A 10,005-nucleotide genomic window follows, 5' to 3' on the forward strand; every position below is an offset into this window, starting at 1 on the left:
TACTTCGAATGTCAACTTGCCTTTCTTTACGTCTATAATGGCTCCAGCGGTAGCTAGGAAAGGTCTTCCTAAGATTATAGGAGTATTGATGTCTTCTTTTATGTCCATAATTATGAAATCCGTAGGGATGTAGAATTGTCCATTGCGGACAGGTACATTTTCAAGAACACCTATAGGATACTTGACAGATCGGTCTGTGAGTTGTACTGACATCTTGGTTGGTCTTAGATCTCCCATTTTTAGTTTCTCACAAATAGACAAAGGCATTAGGCATTATTGTTTTTGTACGAGAAATTAGGGTGATTCTTCCATCCTGGGTTAATATGGCACTCGGGGGCATCATGTCCAGACATTCCGCATATTTCGCAATTCGGGGAAACAGCAGCCATGACGGCTACAAGTGCTATAGTGAGGTTTTCAATCTTCTGAGTTAGGGCATCGACTTTGGCGTTAACACGGTCGAGGCTACTTATCTTGTACATCCCACTCTTCGTTGAAGATTTTTCTCCAGAATTTTTCTCTGATTCAGCTCTCTCGCTTCCCCATTAATAATGATTCTGAGCCATACTCTTGATAAGTGCATAGGCATCAGCGTATGCTTTGCCCATCAGTGCGCCACCTGCGGCGGCGTCAATTGTAAGTCTCATATTGTAGAGGAGACCATTGTAGAAGGTGTGGATAATTAACCATTATTCTAATCCGTGATGTGGACAGAGTCTAAGCATGTCCTTGTATCTCTCCCACGCTTCGTATAAAGACTCGTTATCTTTTTGTCTAAACCCATTGATCTGGGCTCTTAGCATGGCGGTCTTACTAGGTGGAAAATTACGTGCCAGGAAGACTTTCTTAAGTTCATTCCAGGTTGTGACAGAATTGGCGGGTAAAGACTAGAGCCAAGCTCTAGCTCTATCCCTTAGTGAAAAAGGAAAAAGGCGCAGTCGGATAGCTTCCGCACTGACATTATTCGCCTTTACAGTGTCTGCGTATTGCAAGAACACTGACAGATGAAGATTAGGATCTTCCGTCGCATTTCCTAAAAATTGGTTTTGTTGTACAGCTGACAACAACAATGGTTTTAGCTCAAAATTATTCGCTTCAATAGCAGGAGCAGCAATGCTATTGTGAGGTTCAGCTTGCGAAGGAATAACGTAAGATTTGAGAGGACGCGGCTGTTCTCCCATGGTTGATTCTTCAACTGGTTCAGAAGTAGGAGTAGGAACAAGAGTGCGAGTACATCTTAATCGACATGACACAGTGATAGAACGCTCCGGTTCGGGAATTGGAAGCACTAAGTCTTCACTTCGAGAGCGAGTACTTGGCATGCACAAAGGGAATTAGAATAATTGAGTTGCCTTAGTCTCTACAACATAACAATTAATTACGATTGTCGACTAAATTACTCCCCGACAATGGCGCCAAAAACTTGATCGCGATAATGGGTTATGTCTGTGATTATGACTGCAAGTGCACATTCTATCGCGTAGTTTTAAAAGATATCGAACCCACAGGGACTAAGAATCGACCTAGTGTAGTTAATCGTTACTACGTAAACCTAAGGCTAACATCTGATTGATTATGATCAGAGGGGGATTAAAGAGAAATATTATTGAATTAAGTAGGCGGGAATATAATTGGTATGTAACGGTTGGATGTCGGGGATCTAGTAAACTATCAACGTGACTTCGTAACTTAAAATATTCTTTCTGTAGAAATCACTTGTTTAAAAACCTTCCTCTCACACTCTCGTGTTTGTTGATTATGATCTTATTATTAAACCAAAGTGAGTGCTATCGCTGTATCAAATAAAGTTTAAAGATGATTTTTGAAAATCGATGAGGTCTAATTAACCTTAAAGCCCTCTCGCTGTATTTAAAGTGAATGTTTAATTTCTAATGTCCATTTGCTTCTTGTTATTTTCACCTCCTTATTTAAATGGCATTTTAAGAAATTCTTCTCCATTTTAGCTCCTTTTTCCGACTATTTCTTTTGTGAGCTCCGCCTAAATAAATTCCTGAAAACAAATAGAAATACCGGCATAATACAAAATAAAATAATAAAATCAAAATAAAATAGAATAATAATGTATGTGAATTAAGCTAAATATACGATACGTTTTCATGTTATCACACAACAAGTAACCTTCTAAGCTGCAGAAGAATCTCTCAAAGCATGCTTAAAGCATTGTACTTCACCATTGAAACCGTAAATTTCTCATTTCTTCACAAACAAGCAAAAGAGTACAACTATCTGGGTGCAAGCCAAGTATCCCAATAGCTTCTAAATATCATTTGTGAGCTTTTCATCATCTTCACCACCGTCACAAACATCTTAAACTCAGAATCGCCATTTTTACCTCCATTAACATACCATTGAAGCCTTTACCCCCCCAAAACACAAACCTACCAAACTATCACTTTGGATACCTTCTATATACCATATAGAAGCTATCTGAACCATTGATTTGTAATTGTAACACCTGGAACCTCAAGTTCCATTTTTATTTGCTTGTCTTGTAGATGCCTTTGAGCAGAAGATTCAAAAGGAGTTCAATCCATTCCATGTGCCCAGATAGCATCCTTGGAGGTCATTGGAGCTATCCAGATCGAGCAAGCATTTTGTAACACTCCCAAGTTTAGATTGATCTCCATTTTCAAAGGTACCAAACTCAAACTCGAGTTACTTGTTTAGGCATACAACTTTGTGAAACTTTTTACCATTCTGTTCAGATTCATGTGAGGGTTAATAGCCCTACGGTTTTAGGGCCTAATTTTATGTTTCCAAAATTTAATTTTAAAAATGATTTTTAGGGTTCATGATGTCTTTCTAAAAATTTGTGAGTTCTGATTTGAATAAATTGTTGTTAATGATATGGTTAAACTCGTATCTTCATGTTGATCATGTTAGGTTCTAAGTTTGTTGAATTTGATTTAGTTTGGAAGAAGTTTGAATTTGGCGCCATGGTTGTTGTTGAGTGAAGAAGATTAAGTCAGAAAAATTCCATGTATGACTTGTTTTAAAATATAATGAATTGGAGTCATACTACTTATGACTACATCGTTACAGCTCAGTTGGCAAGCGCACAATGATCCAATGGTGTTAATTTTGAGTAATGAATCAAAGGGCATGGGTTCAAGTCCTAGTGACCACAAAACATAATTTTTATCACTTGTTTATTTTGTTTTATTTCACAACTTTGAAAAATGTTTTAAAATATAAAAATTGATCCTTTTGACTCCAAATTTTTTGTGTAGATTATTTATGTTATATATTTTCATGTCATAAATTTAAAATAAAAAAAATGATTTTTTTAATTCATTTAAAAAATAAATCAAAAAGAGGTATTTAAGTGTTTAAAAATAAACTAAAAATCATTTCTTTTGAATATTTTCTTCAATTTAACTTTGTATATTTTTGTAAATATACGTTTAGGGTTAGGATAAAATTTATTTGACATTTTCATGTACCCTTAGACCAATTATCTTTTAGAATTTGGTGTTTAATCATTAAAAATTAATTAGGTTTAGGTGTTAATTTCAAAAACCCTAATTTCAAACCCTAATTCAAAAACATCTTGATCTTTTTTTATCCATGTTAAATGAACTTGTTTACCTTGATCATTATCCTTTGTACTTGTACATATACTTATTGATTTCCATCCTTGTGTGTTGTACTTATTACCCATTGTATTATCATTTCTATATACTTTGTTTATCTAAACCACATGCATGAGTTTCATATTCATCATCCATCATTCATTCATAAATGAAACCATCCAAAGGTATAAACATCCTTTCTCATTATCATTGATGATTATCATACTTACCTCTTTGCCTTTTGTGACACAGGTTATCTCTCTCTCACACACACACACATACACACACTTGAGGTATCCATTGATTGATTGCTTAAGTTGTTTGTTGAAAATCCCAAGGAATGGGAATGGTATTGACTAAAATTGTCAAGGTACTCAAACTCTTTTTCAAATCTCATTTATTTTGTGTTAAAATATTGTTTAAGCTTTTCACGTGTTAAAATGGTTTTGTATTCTTAAAGCTCAAACTTTTTAAACCCACCATTGGTTTTGTATTGTTAAAAGTCAACCAACCCTTTTGTTTTGAAACCTTGGAACTAAGAGGAGAATTATTCTCGGTGAAACTACTCTTAGTCCATTGACCTTGTATTGTTAAAGCTTGGTCCTTCTTTTATTGGTTTTGTATTGTTAAAGCTCAACCACCCCTTTATTTTAAAACCTTGGTACTAAGAGAAGAATTATTCCCAATGAAACTACTGTTAGGGACCAAATAGTACTAATTTTCATATATTGTTTTTGGTTCCTTTAACCACTTTTTACTCAATAATCACACTTTTATTCATACAATTTAATAATTTTGCAATTTTGTTCATCTTAGTTCATTTGAATTGTTATTTCACATGTTTGTTAGTTTTGTAGCGTTTTATAAGGTTTGAAGATCATGGAAGCAAAGAGGAATTACTTGAAGACTTGGAATAGAAAAAGAAGTGTTGATGAGTCCAGTTTGCCCCGCAATCATCCTTTGCGTCGCCAACTACTAGATGCTGAACAAGTCCAATTTTGAATTTCACTATTTGCCCCACAAAAATTGTTTGCCTCGCAAACACTGCGCTGCAGAATTTTATATTTTACTTTGTTACCACTTGTCATGAGAAATGAGCTTATCTTTTGAATAGGAAAAGTTAGTACGAATTAGGGGTTATTTAGGGAGATAAAAAAGGGGAATTAGATGATTCTATTCTATTGTGAACCAAACATTGAGGCTAGGGTTTTGGGAGAGAAAAGAACAACTTTGTGAGAGATTGATGTTCTTAGATTCTTCTTCATTCTTCCTGCTGTCAACCATGGTGATGAGTAGCTAAATCCCACTTTGACAAGATTGGAGGTAGTAGCTATTTTTTTTAACTATGTATTTTCTCTAGCACATTTGTATAAACTTCATTGGTATTGAAATGGATGAATGTTGTTGTTTTATCTTTTACATTTAGATTTGATTTATGATTGAGAAATATATTTCAAGTCTTGATCTACAACATTTTATCAAGTAGTGAATAAATGCTAGAGATAGATTTATTTGCCACTTTCCTATTTGTATCAAACAATCAAGATTAGTATATTGATAGTTAGAGTGAGAGATCATCTAAAGATTAATATAATAACTTTCACAACTTTGTTTAGACATAAACATTGTTGAGAGGATACTAGAACATTGTCATTGCTATTGAAGTTATACATTAGTTGTTAAAGTCACATAGAAGATGGGAATAGTGAAACCAAAACCAATCTTGTCATTCTTTTATTATTGAAACAAGTTTTAGTTTATTGTCTTATAATTATCTTGATTAGAAAAATAGCGATTCAAAACAAACAACTTTGTTACCTTTCGAACTTAAAATAATAGTAACTATAGAACGGCGGTAATATCACCCAATCTCTGTGGATACGATATAAAAATATTTGCCTTGAATATACTATTCAACAACTACTCTTAGTCCACTGACCTTGTATTGTTAAAGCTTGGTCCCTTTTTATTAAAAAACTTGTTGAGTATTGCTAAAGCTCAACACCCAAAAGATTTTGGCCATGTTGCCCCCCTTTTATTTTCCTTTTAAGAGGAACTACAAAAGCTCTGACTTCCCTATTGTTAAAGGGGTATGTAGGCCTAAGATGTGATATTTTATCGAGCTCATTTTTAAAAATTTCTTTTCCCATCCCCACACTTTTTTTAAACAAGTTCACATATTTTTTCAAATAGATGTACACAAAAACAATAACAGTTTCAAAGAAGTACCATGGATATGAGGGGTGCTTAAAACCTTCACCTTGTATAACAAACCCCATTTCCCAAATCTCTGATAAGTTTATTAGTTTTGATTTTAAAAACTTGTATGGGTCTTATTCGCTCTTTCTCCCATTCCTTTTTGGAAACAATAAAGCGCGGTGGTGACTCTATTTTATAAAAATGAGTTAAGTCTTTCTCATGACTTTAGTCTCACCAATTTCACCGCTACAGAAAGGAGTGCATAAATCATTCTTGATTTCCACTGCTCCAGATCTTAGAACTTTTGATACTTCATATGGACTTGTCCATCTTGAGCAAAGCTTACTAGGAAAGAGACGCAATCTGGAATTAAACAAGAGAACTGGGTCGCCTATGTTGAATCTTTCCTTATGATCCTCTTGTACTGCCACATTTTCGTTCTTTCTTTGTATATGATGGCATTCTCATATGCATTCAAACGGAGTTCTTTTATCTTGTGAATTTCCATGGTACGGTTCTCTCCAGGTGTTAAGTAGTCCAAGTTTAAAGAGTTAATAGCCAAATAGGCTTTATGATATAGTTGGAAAGGTTAATGGAAGGATTTTCCATAAACCAAATCGTAAGGGTAGTCCCAATAGGGGTTTTATAGGCCATTCTATAGGCCCATAATGCATCCTTAAACTTTCTAGACCAATCATTTTTGGACGTAGTAACAGTTTTCTCAAGGATATTCTTGATTTCCCTATTTGATACTTCCAATTGACCACTAGTTTGTGGGTGATAAGGTGTTACTACTCTATGCTTTACTTCATACTTACTTAAAATCTTGTTAAATATTATGGATATAAAGTGCGATCCTCGATGGCTTATGACAAGACGTGGTGTTCCAAACCTAGGGAAAATAATGTTCTTCATCACTACTTTAGTGTCGTTCGTGGGTGATGCGATAGCTTCAATCCATTTAGAAAAATAGTCGACAATAATTAGTATGTACTTATTTCCCATTAAGGATGGAAAAGTTCCCTGAAATCTGTACCCCATACGTCGAAAAGTTCTACTTCTTGAATATTACTTAAGGGCATTTCATCACGTCTTGAAATGTTCCCAGTGCGTTGACATCAGTTACATTTGACAATATAATCATGGACATCATGCCATATGGAATGCTAGTAAAGACCTTCTTGAAAGATTTTGGCGCATGTCTTGGACGTGCTCGCATGTCCTCTGTATGGTGCCGCATGACAATGTTTGACGACGTTCATCACTAAAGTTGTTGTTTAAACCTCTCTTGAAAATGAGCGGTTCATCCCAATAGAAATGTTTAACATCACTGAAGAACTTTTTTTTTTGTTGGTAACTTAAATTGGGGGGTATAATATCTGCTGCTAGATAATTCACAATGTCGGCGTACCAAGGCACGCTTTGTTAGAACAAGATTTGTTCTGACCAATATTCTTGTTTTGATGATAATAGTATATATGAATTTTGTATAAGACAAGGTGGTACTCTAATCCTTTGCATTTTCCATTTCACGAAATATATAAAGAGTATGCACAATTCAGCACTCAGAAGCACTGACTCAAAAGGTTCCGGATGGCTGCATCAAAACATGGTCTGGCAAGACATCAGAAGATGGTCAAGCAGAATCAAAACATGGACTATGAAGCATCAGAAGAACATGATGTCAAAAGCAGAAGCACTAGTGTTCTGAATAGTATCACCCTCAAGCTCTTCAAAGTCAAAAGACAAGAAGATGCTCTACACCAAGCTGATTGACTCTAATATTCAAACATTGTATTCACAAATATGAGCTCAGAAGCAATTACAAGATGACAAGCTAATATGTCTAATCTCTGACTAACAAAAGGAACGTTAGAATGCTAGTAAAGGCAAAGTCAGTAAAAGCAGCAAAAGCATGGCTCGAGGTAGTTGATAAAAATGTGAAACATTAAATGCAAAGCTGTACTATTCACACAATGCCTTAAATGCAACCCAACGGTCATATTCCCAAACGCCTATATATATATGGAAGTTCTGATCAGAAGAAGTAGAACTAACTCTTGCAAAATACTGAAATGCTGTCAAATTCAAAGCTCGAGAACTTCATCTTCAACCTCACAAACTCTTGTAATATTTAGTGAGTGTTAAGCATAGAACTTAAGAGAAATATCATTGTTGAGATTATAGATTTATAAGAAGAAATTCATACTCTTGTAAACTTTATTTTCCATTGATTGTAAAAGGTTCCTAGAGTGATCAGTCTGATCAGCAGACTCTGTAAGACTTGGAGGTTATCTAAGTAGTGATTTCCTAGAGTGATAAAGTTGTGATCTGTATACTCTAGAAGACTTAGAGGATATCTAAGTGGTAAACCATTGTAATCATATTGATTAGTGGATTAAATCCTCAGTTGAGGTAAATCACTCTAAGGGGGTGGACTAGAGTAGTTTCGTTAACAACGAACTAGGATAAAAATAATTGTGTTCATTGTTTTTATCTTATAAGTTTTTAAAGTCACACTTACTCAAACACCCCCTTTCTAAGTGTTTTTCTATCCTTCGTTTGGCATCAGATCGCCGGTTCTAGGTGCAAGCACTTAACCGTGTTAGATAAAAGATTCAGGGAGAAAAACACAAAGTCAATATGGTTGAAACAGCTACATCTAATCCTACACCTGAACAAAACAACAATGGAAATGGAAGTAGTAGCTTTAATAGATATAATAGACCACCAGTCTTTGATGGTGAAAATTTTGAATATTGGAAAGATAGACTAGAGAGTTACCTTCTTTGTCAAGATGGTGACTTATGGGATCTAGTCTTGGATGGTTACAAACATCCTGTAAATGCTCGTGGGGAAAAGATGTCAAGACAAGAAATGAGTGATGAACAAAAGAAAGAATTCAAGAATCATCACAAGTCAAGGACTATTCTGCTGAATGCTATTTCTCATGCTGAATATGTGAAAATAACAAACAGAGAAACTGCCTATGACATCTTTGAATCCTTGAAGATGACTCATGAAGGTAATGCCCAAGTCAAGGAAACCAAAGCTATTGCTTTAATCCAGAAGTATGAAGCTTTCAAGATGGAGGAAGATGAAAACATTGAAGCAATGTTCTCAAGATTCTAGACTCTGACTGTTGGATTAAGAGTGCTTGACAAGGGATATACAAAGGCTGATCATGTCAAGAAGATCATCAGAATCTTGCCCACAAGATGGGGTCCAATGGTGACTACATTTAAGATTGCTAAGAATTTGAATGAAGTCTCTCTTGAACAGCTGATCAGTGCCCCGAGGAGTCATGAAATAGAGCCGAATGCAAATGAACCTCAGAAGAAAGGTAAGTCTATTGCTTTAAAATCAAATAATAAAAAATGCACTAACGCTTATCAAGTTGAAGAAGAAGATACTGAAGAGTCAGAATCGGAAGAAGAAGAAGAAGAAGAAGAACTCTCCATGATCTCCATAAGAGTAAATCAACTCTGGAAGAGTAAACAAAGGAAGTTAAAGAACTTCAGAAGTTCTAAAAGGCCTGAAAGAGGAGAATCTTCTGGACACAGAAGATCTGACAAAAAGAAGGTGACATGCTTTGAGTGCAAGGAGCCAGGTAACTACAAGAACGAGTGTCCAAAGCTTCAGAGGGAAAAGCCCAAGAAGAAGTTTGAAAAGAAGAAAGGCTTGATGGCTACGTGGGACGACTCAGATTCTTCTTATCAAGAGTCAGACTCTGAAGATGAGAAGGCAAACATTGCGCCCATGGCCATTGTTGATGATGAATCAGAATCTACAGCAGAATCAGACTCAGACTCTGAAGAGGTGTTTTCTGAACTTTCTAGAGATGAGCTAGTTTCCAGCTTAACTGAAATTATAGAAAACAAGGCTAAGCTTAGTATCAAATACAAAAATCTGAGAAAGCTCTTTGCATCTGAAACTAAGAAGCTTGAAATAGAAAATTCTGAACTAAAAGAAAAAGTTTTAAAACTATCTAAAGATGATGAGTCGTCCTCTAGTTCAGAAAAGTCTATTCCAAGCATGAACAATATTCTTAAGGAATATGACTTGAGTTTCAGAACATTTCTATCTAGCGGTATTGGAAGAAGTCAACTTGCCTCTATGATATATGCAGTTAGTGGAAACAAGAGAGTTGGCATAGGCTATGAATTTGTTGATGAGATGAAAATCACATACAAACCCTTGTATGATCAATTCA

General features: G+C 35.2%; 1 non-coding gene across 1 annotated transcript; it reads left to right on the forward strand.

The window, feature by feature from the left end:
- Positions 1-696: 696 nt before the first annotated feature.
- On the forward strand, positions 697-803 carry LOC131615370 (small nucleolar RNA R71). Its single transcript, XR_009287788.1, has one exon. It is a non-coding gene; the product is annotated as a small nucleolar RNA R71 (small nucleolar RNA).
- Positions 804-10,005: the final 9,202 nt, after the last annotated feature.

Source organism: Vicia villosa, linkage group LG6 (genome assembly GCF_029867415.1).
Source record: "Vicia villosa cultivar HV-30 ecotype Madison, WI linkage group LG6, Vvil1.0, whole genome shotgun sequence".
In the NCBI taxonomy this organism is placed as follows: domain Eukaryota; kingdom Viridiplantae; phylum Streptophyta; class Magnoliopsida; order Fabales; family Fabaceae; genus Vicia; species Vicia villosa.